Source organism: Lissotriton helveticus, chromosome 3_1 (assembly GCF_964261635.1).
Source record: "Lissotriton helveticus chromosome 3_1, aLisHel1.1, whole genome shotgun sequence".
In the NCBI taxonomy this organism is placed as follows: domain Eukaryota; kingdom Metazoa; phylum Chordata; class Amphibia; order Caudata; family Salamandridae; genus Lissotriton; species Lissotriton helveticus.
In genome coordinates this window covers 1,497,592,477-1,497,613,889 of record NC_136061.1, presented here as the reverse complement: position 1 = coordinate 1,497,613,889, position 21,413 = coordinate 1,497,592,477, and the positions used below count along the sequence as shown (strand labels likewise).

Here is a 21,413-nt window from a genome sequence, read left to right as displayed (position 1 = left end):
CCCCCGCGGGGGGGCCCCGCCTGCCCCCAACGACGACCCTGAGCCCCGAGAGGCTCCCTCCTGGCCCGGGGGGCCGCCATTGATGCCGGGTCCCCCGAGGGGGGCCCTGCCTGCCCACAGTTGTCTCCCTGAGCCCCGCGAGGCTCCACCACGTGCCCCCTGTTTCTCTGAGCCCCGAGAGGCTCCACCACGTGCCCCCTGTTTCTCTGAGCCCCGAGAGGCTCCACCACGTGCCCCCTGTTTCTCTGAGCCCCGAGAGGCTCCACCACGTGCCCCCTGTTTCTCTGAGCCCCGAGAGGCTCCACCATCACCCTCCTGTCCCCCTGAGCCTGCAAGGCTCCGCCCAAGTCCCTCAGCGGCCCAGCACTTCGTGGGCCGCTGCCACGTTTAGGTTTGCCCGGGCCCTTTCAGGCCACTTTGGACACCGAGACTCTAAGGCGCCCCTGCCCCAGGACGGTCATCTGGCCTAGGGGGTGCTACTGACTAATATCAATGTGATGCTGAGGATTACTGTGTTGCCCTGCTGATTTACTATGTGTTGCCCTGCTGATGGGGGCCTCTGTTGTGTTATGTACCTTGTCCCTTCCCGCCTGAGTACCCGATGTCTCAGGTCTGTGATCCCTGGTCAGAGTGAGTTCTACTGCTAGTTCTAGGAAGCTCCCAGGAGATATGTGTTCTAATGCCAGTTCCATCAGATGCGTACCACTGGCAGTGGTCCCTTGGCCCTGCCCTGTACCTTTTCCCTGGTAACCCCTGCCGTGCCTTGAACCCCTTGTAAAGTGTATGTTCCTATGTGTCCTGTCTAATACAAAGACTATTTTCATATATACTTCGTGTGGAGTTCCTTTTGTGGGAGGCCTGGGATGTTACTGTTGGTGGGTGCGTGCGCAAATGCTTCACACATGTCCTCCGAGATAGGCCTGACTGCCCGCGCCGCGTTACCTAGAGGGCGAGCAGGGGTCGACTTTATATAGGAGTGGCGGTCTCTGACTGGCTGTGGCGCAAGCCCTGGCCGGCCGGGGGTCCCATTTCCTACACTTACAAACAACAAAGCCATTGGTAAACAATGGACCAAATGCATTCCCAGTGAAGCTTTCTGAATGTCCCCAAGAAGTCTTTAGCAAATCAGACAGCTGCGCTATTTGGTAGGTTACGAACTAAAAATGGAGTGGGTAGTAGTGTTGTGTAGGCACAGAAACTTTAGCTTGCAAAACACTCTGAAACTAATTGGCTGGCCATTGCAAAGGTACAGTAAGAACTAAATAGCATCCAGTGCTCTCAAACACCAAACCATGCTATAAGCAAATTCTTGTGATCAATGTGCGGGACTACAAGACCTAGACTTTGGCCTCACCTCTCTTGAACTCCTCCAGCACGGTATCGAGCTTGGTGACTATAAATACAAAGTGCAGTGGGTGGTTATTGAACTTGGTGATGGTGCTGAGGGGCGTTCAGTCATCGGGTCCACCGTTCCAAGGTCCTTGACATAGAGAATGTCCACAATTTTCGAGCTCTTTTACTCGTAGACAGGGATGCAAGTATAGCCGATCTTCAAGAACTGTGACATGGTGCTGAAGTCACGCATGGCACTCAGCAATAAGCAGTCCTGCCCCGGCATCAGGTTGCCCTTCACAGTCATATTCCTCAGAGCATCTTTGCTGAACTCCTCCTTCACAAACTTGTAAGACTCACCATTGCGCATCATGTCCACCACTTTGTCTGACAGCAGGCATGGACTGATATTGTGACGGAAGGCCAGATTCAGCAGTTTGCCAAGTTGGGAAAGTAACGACCATACACAAATGTCAGCCAGAGGGTGCAGATGCTCAGCTCCAGGCCCCAGTGTGAAGCGAGAGCTGCTGGAGCCAGCTCACCTGGCAACAAGAGACAGCCCACTACTAAAAAGATGGCAGGCCCTGGTAAACCCAGTGCCAGGTACAGCAGGACATCAGCTGCTGCATTGGCCACTACTGCCAGGATCGATGTGGCAACGAGGGCCACAGTGCCACATCGTTGCAGTCGCTCCAGTCACTTTGCATTGCATCGCTCTTTCTGCGATCCACATTAGTGCAGTACATGCAGCTCTACTAGTTCTAAGCTTAAGGAGCTAAGCTACAAGCCATGTGCAAGGCTTCTGCCGGAGCTGCCAGGACACCTAGGAGCCAAGGTGGAGTACTTGGAGCCAACTTGCCATCAACTACCACCAAAGCACAAGCGAAGGTATCCCAAGGCTGGTCCAAAGCTGTCCTTATGCAAATGTGATATAACCATGCAGGAGCCCCCTCTGGGACAGCCGCAGTCACCAGTCCCCAATACCATCCCCATTTCTGTGGTTCCAGCTGCAATAGCCCCTCATCTTGGGGCCCCAGTTCCCGGCAAGCTGCTGCTAGACCACCTCCTGAGAAACCCAGCCAGGCCCAGGACGCATTAAGTAGTCCCTAACCCCTTCGGTGCTCATGACGAGCTCAGCTCGTCATGAGGCACGGTGCTCCGGTGCTCATGACGAGCTCAGCTCGTCATGAGCCGTGGAACGCTCGCATGCGGGGATAATTCCCCTGCTGCGCTGAGCGTTCCAGGGGAGCGGGTCTGCTCGTCTTTTATTTATTTATTCAAAGTTTTATATAGCGCGAACAAGATCTTTGCAGATATCAGAGCGCTTTACAGAACCAAGGGGTAGGGGCAAGAGGGTGATTAAACAAACTATTGAGTACAATATAGAAGTTGGTAGTAAATGAGTAGCAGGATAGGATAGCAATCATGTAGAGATATAATACCAATAAGCAATCATGTGAAAATATAATAACAATAAACAATCAGGTAACCAATAATACAGAAACGGTGCAAAGTCTTTGATCCAACAAAAATAGAGTTCAGGTGAACTTAGCCATACGGATGGCTTTTACCTCTTTCTTAAAAAATGCAGTGGAGGAGATAAGCCTGGTTTCAGGAGGGAGTGCATTCCAGATCCTGGGTGCCATTCCTGAGAAGGAGAGTTTGTATGTTTTTTCCTTCCGGAATCTTCGAGGTTTCAGGAGGAGATTTTTAGGTCTCGTGACCTTAAATGCGCGCAAGCGCATTGAGGAGCGAGAATTCAAGTGCTCGAAATCCTCTTCAAACCAAGGGCTTCGTTCCTTGGCGTTTTCTTGAAGTTCACGTGGCCACAGGCACGCGCTTTTGGGCCATAAACTCTGTTCCCATTCATTTCTCCTCCCCCTCCCCAGCCAGCTTCCCCCAGGCCGTAGCAGCACTCCTCCCACACCAGCACCTCCCCTCTCTCTCCCCGCAAACACAGCCTTTACATACTTCAAAGGCTTATCACTTCACACGGCCTGCGCCGTGCAACCACTTCACACGGCGCAACCAGAGCACTGCAGTTGGTGCGCAGCCCCCCTCCCAGCACTGCCTTGTTACTCTCGGCCAGGCTCCGCATTTCACCCATTGAAATAACTTTAGAGCAGCATAAAAGGGTATACAAACAAAGTAATGTAACTAAACAGAACATATATTCTTAACTAAATGTGGCATATACATGGATAATATATGGAATGTATGTAAGCATAACATACCATATGTAGAGTGCAGAGTGCAGAGTGCAGAGTGCAGAGTGCAGAGTGCGAGTGCAGATTGCGAGTGCAGAGTGCAGATTGCGAGTGCAGAGTGCAGAGTGCAGATTGCGAGTGCAGAGTGCAGATTGCGAGTGCAGAGTGCAGAGTGCAGATTGCGAGTGCAGAGTGCAGAGTGCAGAGTGCAGATTGCGAGTGCAGAGTGCAGATTGCGAGTGCAGAGTGCAGATTTAGAGTGCAGAGTGCACATTTAGAGTGCACATTTAGAGTGCCGAGTGCAGAGTGCAGATTTAGAGTGCAGAGTGCAGAGTGCACATTTGGAGTGCAGAGTGCAGATTGTGAGTGCAGATTGTAGAGTGCAGATTGTAGAGTGCAGATTGTAGAGTGCAGATTCAGAGTGCAGAGTGCAGATTTAGAGTGCAGAGTGCAGATTTAGAGTGCAGAGTGCAGATTTAGAGTGCAGAGTGCAGATTTAGAGTGCAGAGTGCAGATTTAGAGTGCAGAGTGCACATTTAGAGTGCACATTTAGAGTGCAGAGTGCACATTTAGAGTGCAGAGTGCACATTTAGAGTGCAGAGTGCAGATTTAGAGTGCCGAGTGCAGAGTGCACATTTAGAGTGCAGAGTGCAGAGTGCACATTTAGAGTGCACATTTAGAGTGCAGAGTGCACATTTAGAGTGCAGAGTGCACATTTAGAGTGCAGAGTGCACATTTAGAGTGCAGAGTGCACATTTAGAGTGCAGAGTGCACATTTAGAGTGCAGAGTGCACATTTAGAGTGCACATTTAGAGTGCAGAGTGCACATTTAGAGTGCAGAGTGCAGATTTAGAGTGCAGAGTGCACATTTAGAGTGCAGAGTGCAGAGTGCAAAGTGCAGATTTAGAGTGCAGAGTGCACATTTAGAGTGCAGAGTGCAGAGTGCACATTTAGAGTGCAGAGTGCACATTTAGAGTGCAGTTGCAGAGTGCAGTTGCAGAGTGCAGTTGCAGAGTGCAGTTGCAGAGAGAACTCAGCAGCACCACCACAGCATCACTCCGCACCACCACAGCACCACTCAGCACCACCACAGCACCACCACAGCACCACTCAGCGCAATCCCAGCATCACTCAGCGACATCACAGCATCAATCTGTGCAACCATTCAACAACAACTGGTTCAATTATGTTCTCTCAATGTTTCAAGCTTTATTACAAATGTCACAAAAAGATGTTATTTCACTTCTGGTCTTGGATTTTCATCACAATAAAATACACTGAACATAATCTTCACAAACGTTATTGTTAGACGGGGACCTGGAGGGTCGGCCGAGCACAGTGATCGCACAGACAGGTAACTTCCCCCCCACAGATGGACACCACACAAAGCTTATGGTAACACCTTTTATAGGCACTTCGGGTAGTAGAGTGGTACGATACAGGGCGATCAGGACACGATGATCCTCTCAATTCTAGTCTCTAGTAAGGGAAGGGGGTAGCGGGACAGTCTTGGTACCCACGGGTACGGGTGTGTAACGGTGATAGCTCACAATCCTCGAGCTCGGAGTTCGGATGGGTCAGTCCCGAAGAGGTCGTAGGTGGCACGGGCCGCGGCAGCGCCAGCAGGTCCCAACGAGGATGAAGGTTACAACGGGCCGCGGCAGCGCCAGCAGGTCCCACGAGAATGCAGGTTGCAACGGGCCGTGGCAGCGCCAGCAGGTCCCACGAGGATGAAGGTTACAACGGGCCGCGGCAGCGCCAGCAGGTCCCACGAGGATGAAGGTTACAACGGGCCGCGGCAGCGCCAGCAGGTCCCACGAGAATGCAGGTTGCAGAGGGCCGCGGCAGCGCCAGCAGGTCCCACGAGGATGAAGGTTACAACGGGCCGCGGCAGCGCCAGCAGGTCCCACGAGGATGAAGGTTACAACGGGCCGCGGCAGCGCCAGCAGGTCCCACGAGAATGCAGGTTGCAGAGGGCCGCGGCAGCGCCAGCAGGTCCCACGAGGATGAAGGTTGCAGAGGGCCGCGGCAGCGCCAGCAGGCAGGACAATAGTTCACAAGGCGGGGCTGTGGCAGCGCCAACAGTCCGTCAAGGATGAGTTCGTCGCGGTGTCTCTCGACTCCAGGATACAACTGCCTTCCTGTCCTGGGGCAGCCTCAGTTATAGGTCTGGCGCCCTTTGATGTCCGGACCCTCGCTCTTGGAGGTCGGGAGGTCTGGGATGAGGGAGTCCAGACACCCAGCAGGGGGGTGGAGCCAGCGCCCGAGGAGGCTGGGGGTGCTCGGCACCTGGCGGGGGAGAGCCATCGACACTTCGTACTCCCATTGACCTGCCAAGTGGGCCGTTCACCTCCTGGGTGGAGGGTGGTGCCGGGATGTCGGGGCCTGGCCAGGCCCAGGGTTGGGGTCGGGCTGAGGCCGCGCGGCCGCGTGGTGCCGTGTCCAAGATGGCGGCTGGGCCGGGCAATGGTGCTGACGGTGGCCCGGGCCCTGTCCTGCGGGGAGGGAGCGAGCCCTTCATGTGGCCTGTCCAACATGCGTCCCCCCCAGCTGAAGGCGGGGAGAGTCACCCATCTTCTTGGGGACTTTCCTCGTCGAGGCGGAAAAAGCGGGACAGGCCATCCGCGTTGGCGTGGTCTTGGCCGGGTCGATGTTCCACAGTGAAGTCCATCCCCTGCAGGGAGATGGACCAACGTAGTAGTTTCGGGTTTTCCCCCCGCATCTGCATGAGCCATTGCAGGGGTCGATGATCGGTCTGGACCCGGAAGTGGGTGCCGAAGAGATAAGGCCGGAGCTTTTTGAGGGCCCACACCACGGCGAAGGCCTCCCTCTCGATGGTGCTCCAGCGTCGTTCTCGGGCCAGGAGCCGTCTGCTGATGAAATCCACTGGCTGGTCAAGTCCTTCGGGGTTCAGCTGGGAAAGGACTGCCCCAACGCCATGGTCGGAGGCATCTGTTTGGACGATAAATTCCCGACTGTAGTCGGGGGCCTGGAGCACCGGGGCGGAGCACATGGCGGCCTTCAGCTTCTCGAAGGCCGCTTGACAGTCTGGGGTCCAGTTGACCTTCTTTGGTTGGTTTTTGGAGGTGAGTTCCGTGAGGGGCCCTACGATGCTGCCATAGTCCCTCACGAACCGTCGGTAGTAGCCCGTGAGTCCCAAGAAGGCGCGGACCTCGGTCTGGGTGATGGGGGACTGCCACGACTGGATGGCCGCGATCTTGAGTTGCAGAGGGGCCACCAGACCGCTTCCCACCTGGTGCCCGAGATAGGTCACGGACCCCTGGCCAATTTGGCATTTGCTGGCCTTGATCGTGAGGCCAGCTCGTTGGAGGGCCTGTAGCACCTCTCGGAGGTGGTGGAGGTGGTCGGACCAGTGGTGGCTGTACACAGCGATATCGTCCAGGTAGGCGGCGCTGAATCCTTCGAGTCCTGCCAGGACCTGGTTTACTAGCCGCTGAAAGGTTGCTGGGGCATTCTTCATGCCGAATGGCATGACCTTGAAGTGATAGTGGCCATCCGGGGTAGAGAATGCAGATCGTTCTTGGGCCCGGGGTGTGAGACCGATCTGCCAGTAGCCCGCTGTCAGGTCGAAGATGCTGAGGTAGCGGGCAGCTCCCATGCGGTCGATTAGTTCATCTGCTCGGGGGATGGGGTGTGCGTCTGTTCTGGTGACCGCATTCAAGCCCCGGTAGTCGACGCAGAACCGGAGCTCCGGCGTGGCGCCGGGGGCGGCCGCTTTGGGGACCAGTACCACTGGGCTGGCCCAGGGGCTGTCTGAGGGCTCGATGATCCCGAGTGTGAGCATCTTGGCCACCTCCTCTTGGATGCAGGCCCGTACCCGATCTGGTACGCGGTAGGCCCGATGGCGGATAGGGGGACTGTCTCCCGTGTCCACGTCGTGTAAGCACCAGGGGGTGACCCCTGGGGTGAGGGAGAACAGGGTGGAGAACTGTAGCAGGAGGACTCGGCAGCCTTGGCGCTGTTCCAGGGTGAGGGCCTCCGAGAGTCGGACCCCGTCCACGGAGCCGTCCTTCTCCCGTGACCGTAGGAGGTCAGGGAGGGGTTCGGAGTCCTCCTCTGTTCCATTGTCGGTTGCCATCAGGAGGCTGAGTTCGGAGCATACAAAGTGGGGTTTCAGTCTATTAGCGTGGAGGACCCGGAGAGGGTTTCGGGAAGATTCCATATCGATGAGATAGGTGACAGGGCTCTTGCGCTCGATTACTTTGAAGGGCCCCGTCCATTTGTCTTGCAGGGCGCATGGTTCGGTGGGAGACATTACCCACACTTGTTGACCGGGTTCAAATTCGATGGAGGATGCATTTCTATCGTACCACCTTTTCATGTCCTCCTGACTGGCCTCCAGGTTTGCTTTTGCCATCTCTCCGAACCTTCTGGTCTGGTTGCGGAGGGTTAGGAGGTACTTGAAAACATCTGGAGGGTTCTTTAGAGGGGGCATTTCCCAGCCTTCTTTGACTAGGCTGAGCGGGCCTCGCACCGGGTGTCCATACAAGAGTTCGAAAGGGCTGAAGCCGAGGGACTTCTGGGGGACTTCTCGGTAGGCAAAGAGAAGGCACGGTAGTAGCACATCCCACTGGCGACGGAGGGGCTCTTCCAACCCCCCAATCATCCCTTTGAGCGTGCGGTTGAACCGCTCAACCAGTCCGTTCCCTTGAGGGTGATAGGGGGTCGTGAATCGGTAGGTGACCCCACACTGTTGCCAGAGGGACTTCATGTATTTTGAGATAAAGTTCGTACCCCTGTCGCTGACGACTTCTCGGGGGAAGCCCACTCGAGAGAAGATCCCCATCAAGGCTCGACCCACTACTGGGGCTGTTATCGTACGAAGGGGGACCGCCTCAGGATAGCGGGTAGCGTGATCCACCAGGACCAGGATGAAGCGATGTCCCTGTGCTGTTCGGGGGTCCAGGGGCCCCACAATGTCTATTCCCACCCTTTCGAACGGGGTGGTCACCACGGGGAATGGTTGTAGGGGTGCCTTGAGTTTGCGGCCGCTCTTCCCACTGGCCTGGCAGGTCGGGCAGGACCGGCAATGGTTGGATACGTCGTTCCTCATTTTGGGCCAAAAAAAGTGAGTCGCCAGGCGGTGGTAGGTCTTGTCTTGGCCCAGGTGCCCGGCCAGGGGGACATCGTGGGCTAGGTTCAACAGGAAGTCTCTGAAGTGGAGGGGCACCACCAGCACTCGCCCGGCCCCCAGTTCTGCGATTTTCTGTTCGCTGTACAAGAGATCATTGTCCCAATAAACCCAGTGGGCCCCGGTGGTGTCTCCTTGGCTCTGGGCGAGCGCTTGCTGTCGCAATCCCTCGAGGGAGGGGCAGGTCTTTTGCTCCTGCCGGAATTGTTCCTGGGTGGGCCCCCCTTCTCGCCGCCACTGAGCCAGGTCGGGAAGCTCGGGGGGCTGTGTGGACCCCTCTGGGGTGGGGTCCGGGTGGTCGGTCTGGAGGAAGTCTTCTTCTGGAGTGATCGAGGGCGGAGGCGCTGCCCATTCTGGTTCTTCTGGTCTAGGGATGGTGCGGGTGGCCATGGACCGGGTGGTTACGCATGCCCAGTCCGGGAGACCCAACATCCCCAGATGCTCTCTTCTTTCCACAGCGGCCCACGGGGAGCTCTCGAGATCGTTCCCCAGGAGGCAGTCTACGGGGGCATCGTCACGGACAGTTACTTTCAGCATGCCGGACACTCCTCCCCATTCGAAGGGGACGCAGGCCATCCGACACAGGCTCTCCGAGTTGTCTGCCGATCGGACGGGGCAAAGTACGTTTGGTAGGATTTGTTCTGGGGTCACCAGGTGACAGCGGACGGCCGTCACACTGGCCCCGGAGTCACGCAGGGCCTCGGCCTTGCGCCCATTGATGCTCACCCATTGGCTGTACTTCCGAGTGTTGGCGGGCAGGGGAGTCCGCGGGACCATGTCTCTTCCTCCCAGGCATGCCAGGGTCATGGCGGCGGGTTCCCACTCGAACTGCTCCGACTCATAGGTCTCCGTGTCTTCGGAGATTTGTTCTTCTCCCAGGGCGGCGGCCGCCATCTGGCGGGGCCCGGGGACCTGGTTCTTCGGGCAGGTCGGGTCACTGGCATAGTGGCCGACTCGCTGGCATCGATGACACGTCACGTTAGCTCGGAACCCCGGGCGCATCGGGGGGTTTCCCCGGCCTGCTGGAGCCGGGGTGGCGTTAGTGGGTGCGGCCGGGGCGGCGTCTCTGCCCCGGCCCGGGCCTCCTCCTCCTCCTCGGGGACGATGGTGACCTTGGTTGGTTCTGTTCTGCTCATTCGGCCCATTCCGGGCCACTCGGGTGCTCTCCCACCGGTCAGCCTCGGTGGCGAGCTGCCGGGGTTCAGTCAATTTACTGTCGAGGAGGTGCTGCCTGAGCTCGACAAAGCAGTTGTTGGAGAGGTGCTCCCATACAATGAGATTGAAGAGTTGTTCGTAAGTGGTTACGTTGTTACCCTTGATCCACCCCTCGAAGGCTCGGCTGAAATAGTTCACGTATTCCAACCACGTCGTACCTGGGATCCGGGTGCAGTTGCGGAACCTCTGGCGGTACATTTCGGGTGTAAGTCCATATCGACTGAGGAGGGCGGCCTTCATATGGTCATAGGACGTCATTTGATGGTCCGGAAGCTGCAGCAGGGCATCACGACCCTCGTTGACGAATCTCCCCCATAGACCGGCTCCCCAGTCACTTCGAGCGACCCGGTGGGCGGTCATGGCAATCTCATAGGCTTTGAACCACTGCTGTATGTCGTCGTTCCGGTGATATTCTCGGACCACATCCTTGGGGATGTGGACCTTCTGCTCGGTAGGACCCGGGGAGTGCGGTTGCTCGGGCACCCCTAGGTTTTTGTTCAGTTTGCGTATTTCTATCTCCGCTAGTTTGCACTCGTGCTCGTATGCCAGTCTTTTTTCTTCGAGGTCTCTCTGTCTCTGTTTTTCCTCTCGCTCTTCTCTGAGCCGTAAGTGTTCTAAGTTTATTTTTTGTTCCGCCAGTTTCAATTCTCCGTCTAATCTGAGTCGTGCCAAGTCTAACTCGTGTAATCTATTTTTTTCCCGCTCCTGGATCTCTTCATGGGAGGGGCCTGGTCTCCGTTCCTCCGTCCGGGTGGTGTTGACTTCCGGGGCTGCGGGGTCCCGGGGGGTTGCGGTATTTGTCTCTGTCCAGGCCTCTAGGGCGTTTTTGAAGTCTTCTTTTGTGCTTAGCCCGGTGGTAGCAATGCCTAAGTCCATGCAAAATTGTTTGAGCTCTCGGTGGTTGTATTCTTCCAGCTTTTCCATCTGGAACTTCTCCGCCGATCCGCTCTCTTTGGTCGTCATTGTGGTTTTAGTCGTAGGGTGAGTTACTGTCTGTACGGTACGCGTTGGTTCGGATCGCGCCGCTAGCCACCAATGTTGGACGGGGACCTGGAGGGTCGGCCGAGCACAGTGATCGCACAGACAGGTAACTTCCCCCCCACAGATGGACACCACACAAAGCTTATGGTAACACCTTTTATAGGCACTTCGGATAGTAGAGTGGTACGATACAGGGCGATCAGGACACGATGATCCTCTCAATTCTAGTCTCTAGTAAGGGAAGGGGGTAGCGGGACAGTCTTGGTACCCACGGGTACGGGTGTGTAACGGTGATAGCTCACAATCCTCGAGCTCGGTGTTCGGATGGGTCAGACCGCGGCAGCGCCGGCAGGTCCCGAAGAGGTCGTAGGTGGCACGGGCCGCGGCAGCGCCAGCAGGTCCCAACGAGGATGAAGGTTACAACGGGCCGCGGCAGCGCCAGCAGGTCCCACGAGAATGCAGGTTGCAACGGGCCGCGGCAGCGCCAGCAGGTCCCACGAGGATGAAGGTTACAACGGGCCGCGGCAGCGCCAGCAGGTCCCACGAGGATGAAGGTTACAACGGGCCGCGGCAGCGCCAGCAGGTCCCACGAGAATGCAGGTTGCAGAGGGCCGCGGCAGCGCCAGCAGGTCCCACGAGGATGAAGGTTACAACGGGCCGCGGCAGCGCCAGCAGGTCCCACGAGGATGAAGGTTACAACGGGCCGCGGCAGCGCCAGCAGGTCCCACGAGAATGCAGGTTGCAGAGGGCCGCGGCAGCGCCAGCAGGTCCCACGAGGATGAAGGTTGCAGAGGGCCGCGGCAGCGCCAGCAGGCAGGACAATAGTTCACAAGGCGGGGCTGTGGCAGCGCCAACAGTCCGTCAAGGATGAGTTCGTCGCGGTGTCTCTCGACTCCAGGATACAACTGCCTTCCTGTCCTGGGGCAGCCTCAGTTATAGGTCTGGCGCCCTTTGATGTCCGGACCCTCGCTCTTGGAGGTCGGGAGGTCTGGGATGAGGGAGTCCAGACACCCAGCAGGGGGGTGGAGCCAGCGCCCGAGGAGGCTGGGGGTGCTCGGCACCTGGCGGGGGAGAGCCATCGACACTTCGTACTCCCATTGACCTGCCAAGTGGGCCGTTCACCTCCTGGGTGGAGGGTGGTGCCGGGATGTCGGGGCCTGGCCAGGCCCAGGGTTGGGGTCGGGCTGAGGCCGCGTGGTGCCGTGTCCAAGATGGCGGCTGGGCCGGGCAATGGTGCTGACGGTGGCCCGGGCCCTGTCCTGCGGGGAGGGAGCGAGCCCTTCATGTGGCCTGTCCAACAGTTATTTACAAAAGTTTAAGCTATTGCCAATATAAATTACAATCACTTTTATTTAAGTATTGTTGGACAGGCCCCATGACGGGCTCGCTCCCTCCCCGCATGACAGAGCCCAGACACCGGCTCTCCGGGTGCTACCCACAGAACCAACCCGCAACCCGTCCCCTATGGGACGCCTGCTCCCGGATGTCCCTGTGTCACGGGCCCGGGCCACCGTCAGCACCATTGCCCGGCCCAGCCGCCATCTTGGACACGGCATCACGCGGCCGCGCGGCCTCAGCTCGACCCCAACCCTGGGCCTGGCCAGGCCCCGACTTCCCGGCACCACCATCCACCCAGGAGGTGAACGGACCACTTGGCAGGTCAATGGGAGTAAGAAGTGTCGATGGCTCTCTCCCGCCAGGTGCCGATCACCCCCAGCCTCCTCGGGCGCTGGCTCCACCCCCCTGCTGGGTGTCTGGACTCCCTCATCCCGGACCTCCCGACCTCCAAGAGCGAGGGTCCGGACATCAAAGAGCGCCAGACCTATAACTGAGGCAGCTCCAGGACAGGAAGGCAGTTGTATCCTGGAGTCGAGAGACACAGAGAAGAACTCATCCTTGACGGACTGCTGGCGCTGCCGCAGCCCTGCCTTGTGAACTATCGTCCTGCCTGCTGGCGCTGCCGCGGCCTTCTGCAACCTTCATCCTCGTGGGACCTGCTGGCGCTGCCGCGGCCCGTTGTAACCATCATCTTCGTGGGGACCTGCTGGCGCTGCCGCGGCCCGTTGTAACCATCATCTTCGTGGGGACCTGCTGGCGCTGCCGCGGCCCGTTGTAACCATCATCTTCGTGGGGACCTGCTGGCACTGCCGCGGCCCGTTGTAACTACCATCCTTGCTGGGACCTGCTGGCGCGGCCCGACCTGTCCGAACACCGAGCTCGAGGATTGTGAGCTACCACCGTCTCATCGCAGTACCCGTGGGTACCAAGACTGTCCCGCTACCCCCTTTCCCTACTAGAGACTAGAATTGAGAGGATCCTCGTGTCCTGATCCCACTGTACCGTAGTACCTTACACCAAGAACGGCCTATAAAGAGTGTTGAATCTTACCTTCGTGTGGTGTCCATCTGTGGGGGGGAAGTTACTTGTCTGTACGATCGCTGGAGACGGCCCTCACCGGAGGCCTCTCCCCTTGTGCTCGGCCGACCCTCCAGGTCCCCGTCTAACATTGGTGGCCAGCGGCGCGATCCGAACCAACGCGTACCGTACAGATAGTAACTCACCCTACGACTAAACCACTATGACGACCAAAGAGAGCGGATCTGCAGAGAAATTCCAGATGGAAAAGCTGGAGGAATACAACCACCGAGAGCTAAAACAATTTTGCATGGACTTAGGCATTGCTACCACCGGGCTAAGCACAAAAGAAGACTTCAAAAACGCCCTAGAGGCCTGGACAGAGACGAATACCGCCACCCCCCGGGACCTCGAAGCCCCGGAAGTCAACACCACCCTGACGGAAGAACGGAGAACAGGTCCCTCCCGAGAAGAGATCCAGGAGAGGGAAAAAAATAGACTACACGAGTTAGACTTGGCATGGCTCAAATTAGACGGAGAATTGAAGCTGGCGGAACAAAAAATAAACTTAGAACACTTACGGCTCAGAGAAGAGCGAGAGGAAAAACAGAGACAGAGGGATCTCGAAGAAAAAAGACTGGCATACGAACACGAGTGCAAACTAGCAGAGATAGAAATGCGCAAACTGAATAAAAACCTAGAGGTGCCCGAGCCACCGCGCTCCCCGGGTATTACCGAGCAGAAGGTCCACATCCCCAAGGATGTGGTCCGAGAATACCACCGAACCGACGACATACAGCAGTGGTTCAAGGCCTATGAGATCGCCATGACTGCCCACCGGATCGCTCGAAGTGACTGGGGAGCCGGTCTATGGGGGAGATTCGTCAATGAGGGCCGTGATGCCCTGCTGCAGCTTCCGGATCATCAAATGACGTCCTATGACCACATGAAGGCCGCCCTCCTCAGTCGATATGGGCTTACGCCCGAAATGTACCGCCAGAGGTTCCGCAACTGCACCCGGATCCCAGGTACCACTTGGTTGGAATACGTGAACTATTTCAGCCGAGCCTTCGAGGGATGGATCAAGGGCAACCACGTAACCACTTACGAACAACTCTTCAATCTCATTGTGTGGGAGCACCTCTCCAACAACTGTTTCGTCGAGCTCAGGCAGCACCTCCTCGACAGTAAATTGACTGAACCACGGCAGCTCGCCACCGAGGCGGACCGGTGGGAGAGCACCCGAGTGGCCCGGAGTGGGCCGAACGAGCAGAACAGAACCAACCAAGGTCATCATCGTCCCCGAGGAGGAGGAGGAGGACAGGGCCGGGGCAGAGACGCTGTCCCGGTCACTCCCGCTAACACCACCCCGCCCCCAGCCGGCCGGGTAAACCCCCCGATGCGCCCGGGGTTCCGAGCCAACGTTACGTGTCACCGATGCCAGCGAGTCGGCCACTATGCCAGTGACCCGACCTGCCCGAAGAACCAGGCTCCCGGGCCCGCCAGGTGGCGGCCGCCGCCCTAGGAGAAGAACAAGTCTCCGAAGACCCTGAAGCATACGAGTCGGAGCAGTTCGAGTGGGAACCCGCCGCCATGACCCTGGCCTGCCTAGGAGGAAGAGACATGGTCCCGCGGACTCCCCTGCCCGCCAACACTCGGAAGTACAGCCAATGGGTGAGCATAAATGGGCGCGAGGCCGAAGCCCTGCGTGACACCGGGGCCAGTGTGACGGCCGTCCATTGTCACCTGGTGACCCCAGAACAAATCCTGCCAAACGTTCTTTGCCCCGTCCGATCGGCAGACAATTCGGAGAGTCTGTGTCGGATGGCCTGCGTCCCCTTCGAATGGGGAGGAGTGTCCGGCATGCTAAAAGTAACTGTCCGCGACGATGCCCCCGTGGACTGCCTCCTGGGGAACGATCTCGAGAGCTCCCCGTGGGCAGCTGTCGAAAGAAGAGAGCATCTGGGGATGTTGGGTCTCCCGGACTGGGCGTGCGTGACCACCCGGTCCATGGCCACCCGCACCATCCCTAGACCAGAAGAACCCGAATGGTCAGCACCTCCGCCCCCGATCGCTCCAGAAGAAGACTCCATCCATACCGACCACCCGGAACCAACCCCAGAGGGGTCCGCACAGCCCCCCGAACTTCCCGACCTGGCTCAGTGGCGTCAAGAAGGGGGGCCCACCCAAGAACAATTCCGGCAGGAGCAAAAGACCTGTCCCTCCCTCGAGGGATTGCGACAGCAAGCGCTCGCCCAGGGCCAAGGAGACACCACCGGGGCCCACTGGGTTTATTGGGACAATGATCTCTTGTACAGCGAGCAAAGAATCGCAGAGCTGGGGGCCGGTCGAGTGCTGGTGGTGCCCCTCCACTTCAGAGACTTCCTGTTGAACTTGGCCCATGATGTCCCCCTGGCCGGGCACCTGGGGCAAGACAAAACCTACCACCGCCTGGTGACTCACTTTTTCTGGCCCAAAATGAGAAATGACGTCTCCAACCACTGCCGGTCCTGCCCGACCTGCCAGGCCAGCGGGAAGAGCGGCCGCAAGCTCAAGGCACCCCTACAGCCATTCCCCGTGGTGACCACCCCGTTCGAAAGGGTGGGAATAGACATTGTGGGGCCCCTGGACCCCCGAACAGCACAAGGGCATCGCTTCATCCTGGTCCTGGTGGACCACGCCACCCGCTATCCTGAGGCGGTCCCCCTTTGTACTATAACAGCCCCAGTAGTGGGTCGAGCCTTGATGGGGATCTTTTCTCGAGTGGGCTTCCCCCGGGAAGTCGTCAGCGACAGGGGTACGAACTTTATTTCAAAGTATATGAAATCCCTCTGGCAGCAGTGCGGGGTCACCTACCGATTCACAACCCCCTATCACCCCCAGGGAAACGGACTGGTTGAGCGGTTCAACCGCACTCTCAAGGGGATGATCATGGGACTAGAAGAACCCCTGCGCCGCCAGTGGGACGTGCTACTACCGTGCCTCCTCTTCGCCTACCGAGAAGTCCCCCAGAAGTCCCTCGGCTTCAGCCCCTTCGAACTCCTGTACGGACACCCCGTTCGCGGGCCTCTCAGCCTAGTGAAGGAGGAATGGGAAATGGCCCCCCTGAAGACCCCTCCAGACGTCTACAAGTACCTCCTGACCCTCCGCAATCAGACCCGGCGATTCAAGGAGATCGCCAAAGCCAATCTGGAGGCCAGTCAAGAGGACATGAAGAAGTGGTACGATCAACATGCCTCCTCCATCGAGTTTGAACCGGGTCAGCAGGTATGGGTGATGTCCCCCATCGAACCGTGCGCCTTGCAGGACAAATGGACGGGGCCCTTCAAGGTGATCGAGCGCAAGAGCCCCGTCACCTATCTCATCGACCTGGAGTCCCCCCGGAACCCCCTACGGGTGCTCCACGCCAACAGACTCAAACCACACTTCGCGCGCTCAGAGCTCAGCCTGCTGATGGCTACCGACAGTGGCGCAGAAAGAGACTCCGAGCCCCTCCCTGACCTACTGAGGTCCCGTGAAAAAGATGGTTCGGTGGACGGGGTCCGACTCTCCGAGGCCCTGACCCCGGAGCAGCGTCAAGATTGTCGGGCCCTCCTGCTACCGTTCGCAAACCTGTTTTCTCTCACACCCGGAGTCACCTCCTGGTGCCTGCACGACGTGGACACCGGGGACAGTCCTCCTGTCCGACACCGGGCGTACCGAGTACCGGATCGGGTACGTACCTGCATCCAAGAAGAAGTCTCCAAGATGCTCGCCCTCGGAGTCATCGAACCTTCGGACAGTCCCTGGGCCAGCCCGGTCGTCCTGGTCCCCAAGGCCGCGGCCCCGGGCACCACACCTGAACTCCGATTCTGCATCGACTATCGGGGTCTGAACGCGGTCACCCGAACCGACGCTCACCCTATCCCCCGAGCAGATGAACTGGTCGACCGCATGGGGGCAGCCCGCTACCTGAGCATCTTCGATCTGACAGCGGGCTACTGGCAGATCGGCCTCACCCCCAGGGCCCAAGAACGCTCCGCTTTCTCCACCCCGGATGGGCACTACCATTTCAGAGTGATGCCATTCGGCATGAAGAACGCTCCAGCCACTTTCCAAAGACTGGTGAACCAGGTGTTGGCGGGCCTCGAAGAATTCAGCGCAGCCTACCTGGACGACATCGCAGTATACAGCCGCCACTGGACCGACCACCTCCACCACCTCCGAGAAGTCCTGCAGGCCCTCCAACAGGCCGGCCTCACAATAAAGGCCAGCAAGTGCCAAATCGGCCAGGGGTCCGTGACCTACCTCGGACACCAAGTGGGGAGCGGTCTGGTGGCCCCCCTTCAACTCAAGGTAGCTGCCATTCAGTCCTGGCAACCCCCCGAAACACAAACAGAGGTCCGAGCCTTTCTGGGACTCACCGGATACTACCGGCGGTTCGTGAAGGACTATGGCAGCATTGTGGGGCCCCTCACGGAACTCACGTCTAAGAACCACCCAAAAAGAGTCAACTGGACACCCGACTGTCAAGCGGCCTTCGAGAAGCTGAAGGTCGCCATGTGCACCGCTCCTGTGCTCCAGGCCCCCGACTACAGCCGCGAGTTCATCGTTCAGACCGATGCCTCCGACCATGGTATTGGGGCCGTCCTCTCCCAACTGAACCCCGAGGGAGTCGACCAACCAGTGGCCTTCATCAGCAGACGCCTACTGCCCCGAGAGCAGCGCTGGAGCACTATTGAGCGGGAGGCCTTCGCTGTAGTGTGGGCCCTCAAGAAGCTCCGGCCTTACCTCTTCGGAACCCACTTCCGGGTACAAACAGACCATCGGCCCCTGCAATGGCTAATGCAAATGCGGGGGGAGAATCCCAAACTCTTGCGATGGTCCATCTCCCTGCAGGGGATGGACTTCACTGTGGAACATCGCCCTGGCCAAGACCACGCCAAAGCGGATGGCCTGTCCCGCTTTTTCCGCCTCGACGAGGAGAGTCCCCAGGAGGATGGGTGACTCTCCCCGCCTTCAGCTGGGGGGGACGCATGTTGGACAGGCCCCATGACGGGCTCGCTCCCTCCCCGCATGACAGAGCCCAGACACCGGCTCTCCGGGTGCTACCCACAGAACCAACCCGCAACCCGTCCCCTATGGGACGCCTGCTCCCGGATGTCCCTGTGTCACGGGCCCGGGCCACCGTCAGCACCATTACCCGGCCCAGCCGCCATCTTGGACACGGCATCACACGGCATCACGCGGCCGCGCGGCCTCAGCTCGACCCCAACCCTGGGCCTGGCCAGGCCCGACTTCCCGGCACCACCATCCACCCAGGAGGTGAACGGACCACTTGGCAGGTCAATGTGAGTAAGAAGTGTCGATGGCTCTCTCCCGCCAGGTGCCGATCACCACCAGCCTCCTCGGGCGCTGGCTCCACCCCCCTGCTGGGTGTCTGGACTCCCTCATCCCGGACCTCCCGACCTCCAAGAGCGAGGGTCCGGACATCAAAGAGCGCCAGACCTATAACTGAGGCAGCTCCAGGACAGGAAGGCAGTTGTATCCTGGAGTCGAGAGACACCGAGAAGAACTCATCCTTGACGGACTGCTGGCGCTGCCGCAGCCCTGCCTTGTGAACTATCGTCCTGCCTGCTGGCGCTGCCGCGGCCTTCTGCAACCTTCATCCTCGTGGGACCTGCTGGCGCTGCCGCGGCCCGTTGTAACCATCATCTTCGTGGGGACCTGCTGGCGCTGCCGCGGCCCGTTGTAACCATCATCTTCGTGGGGTCCTGCTGGCGCTGCCGCGGCCCGTTGTAACCATCATCTTCGTGGGGACCTGCTGGCACTGCCGCGGCCCGTTGTAACTACCATCCTTGCTGGGACCTGCTGGCGCTGCCGCGGCCCGACCTGTCCGAACACCGAGCTCGAGGATTGTGAGCTACCACCGTCTCATCGCAGTACCCGTGGGTACCAAGACTGTCCCGCTACCCCCTTTCCCTACTAGAGACTAGAATTGAGAGGATCCTCGTGTCCTGATCCCACTGTACCGTAGTACCTTACACCAAGAACGGCCTATAAAGAGTGTTGAATCTTACCTTCGTGTGGTGTCCATCTGTGGGGGGGAAGTTACTTGTCTGTACGATCGCTGGAGACGGCCCTCACCGGAGGCCTCTCCCCTTGTGCTCGGCCGACCCTCCAGGTCCCCGTCTAACAAGTATTAATTATTTAAAAAAATTAAAAGCCGTTGCTATTTGTAATATCAATACATCTAAGTCACGTAAATACAAAACATGTTGCATTACAAATGCTATAGTCGTCACATGTGCGAAAGTTATAACTATTGGCATTGAAAATGACAAAGCTATTAATTTAGCTATTTTCAAAATCAACACATAAATAAATAAATTGTCATTTACAAGACCAATAGCTCAAACTTTCATAATGCGAGACCTATTGCATTGCAAATGCTTGTTTGTGCTTCTATTGGATCTCGAGCCTCCTGAAATAGTCAGCTTTTGAGTGAGGTAGTTGGGTGACGTGTGGTGTACGGCCAAGTGTGTCATACAGGCAATTTTCAGCTGTATTCTGGCTTCAAAAGGCAGCCAGTTCAGGGATTCATGAGCACACGAGCGCCGTGCCTCATGACGAGCTCAGCTCGTCATGAGCATGCGCGCGCGCCCCAGCACAGCGGGGGAATTTCCCCCGCACGGAAGGGGTTACGGCGAAGGCTAAAGGAGCACCCAGAGGCACACAGATGACACCCCTAATAAAAGATACACTTTGGAGATCTTCTAGTTGCAAGCCCAGCAGTGCAAGGGGCGGTGCGGGCGTCATTGGGCCCGTTGGGAGCACAGTAAGCACCAGCAGCCTACAACTCCAGTCTCCTGATTCCATCATAGTCTGGCTGCCCCACACCATAATAGGTGGAGCAGAGTTGCAAACACACCCCGCCCACCCATTCAACTCTCATTGGTCCAAGAGGGAAAGAGAGCCACCAATAAAGAGAGGGGGGGTCAAATTAATACATTGTAAAGACGCTGAAAGGAAAACAGATTAGAAATAATAGGATTGGTAAATTTTACTTTTGCAGTTTATTATCCGGCACGTGTCTCTCTAAAAATTATAGTTAATTACATCACATAGGAAAAATCTGTCAGACCGAGTTTGCAGTGTCAAAATTATTATACGAGTGTGTCTGCCTCCGACACAGCAGACGGAACCAAGAAGCCCTCCCCACAACCAGAGACGGACTGCCGATGTGCAACATGAAAAATATAATTTTAAAAAAAAACAAAAAGGATTTAGGCGAGCCGTGTTATAGGGAAGTTATGCATCCGCCATTATTGAAGCTCAAAAGCAAGTAAAACAAGGGGTATCAAGACCCTGGCCCAGGGGTCCACACATGCTGTGGCTAGGACGGCTCATTTACCTGCATTGACAATCAACCCACTTGTGAAATGAAGCGCAAACTGGAGGAAGGCCTGACAATCTGCTATGGAGCTGACCTCTGACAGTTATGTTTCACCATTTCCTGTCTGCAGGGAGTGTTCATGTTATGTGGAGCTGTAAAAGCCCAACAAGGGGTGGTGATGGACAGAGTCTCTGAATTAAGCAGAGTACTCTCACCCAGTCAAGAGATCAGGGCTAGATCCAACACCGTTTTTTAGCTCATTGCACCATCCCAGTTTCAGAACCTGGCTGTATGCAAATTAGTCTGTCCCTGGCCCAGTGCATCATGGGAACAGGGCAGACCAGACTACAAAAGCCAATTCTTACACTGGGAAGGAAACAAGCTTCCGGGGACCGGTTTCTGCCATTTCAGGCGTCTTCGGCCCGGCTTGCTTGAATCCTGATGGTGCAATGAGCAAGGGACTCACATCTGAGTATACCCTTCCACGCTTAGGGTGGACAAAATTATTTACAACAAGGGGTGGTGATGGACAGAGTCTCTGAATTAAGCAGAGTACTCTCACCCAGTCAAGAGATCAGGGCTAGATCCAACACCGTTTTTTAGCTCATTGCACCATCCCAGTTTCAGAACCTGGCTGTATGCAAATTAGTCTGTCCCTGGCCCAGTGCATCATGGGAACAGGGCAGACCAGACTACAAAAGCCAATTCTTACACTGGGAAGGAAACAAGCTTCCGGGGACCGGTTTCTGCCATTTCAGGCGTCTTCGGCCCGGCTTGCTTGAATCCTGATGGTGCA

General features: G+C 57.4%; 1 protein-coding gene and 1 pseudogene across 4 annotated transcripts in view; one reads left to right on the top strand and one right to left on the bottom strand.

Moving 5' to 3' along the window:
- TBCEL (tubulin folding cofactor E like) overlaps positions 1-21,413 on the top strand; it is a 526,320-nt gene that overhangs the window by 323,558 nt on the left and 181,349 nt on the right. The gene's annotated exons all lie outside the window — the stretch shown is intronic.
- On the bottom strand, positions 1,338-20,124 carry LOC144825014 (metal transporter CNNM3-like; annotated as a pseudogene).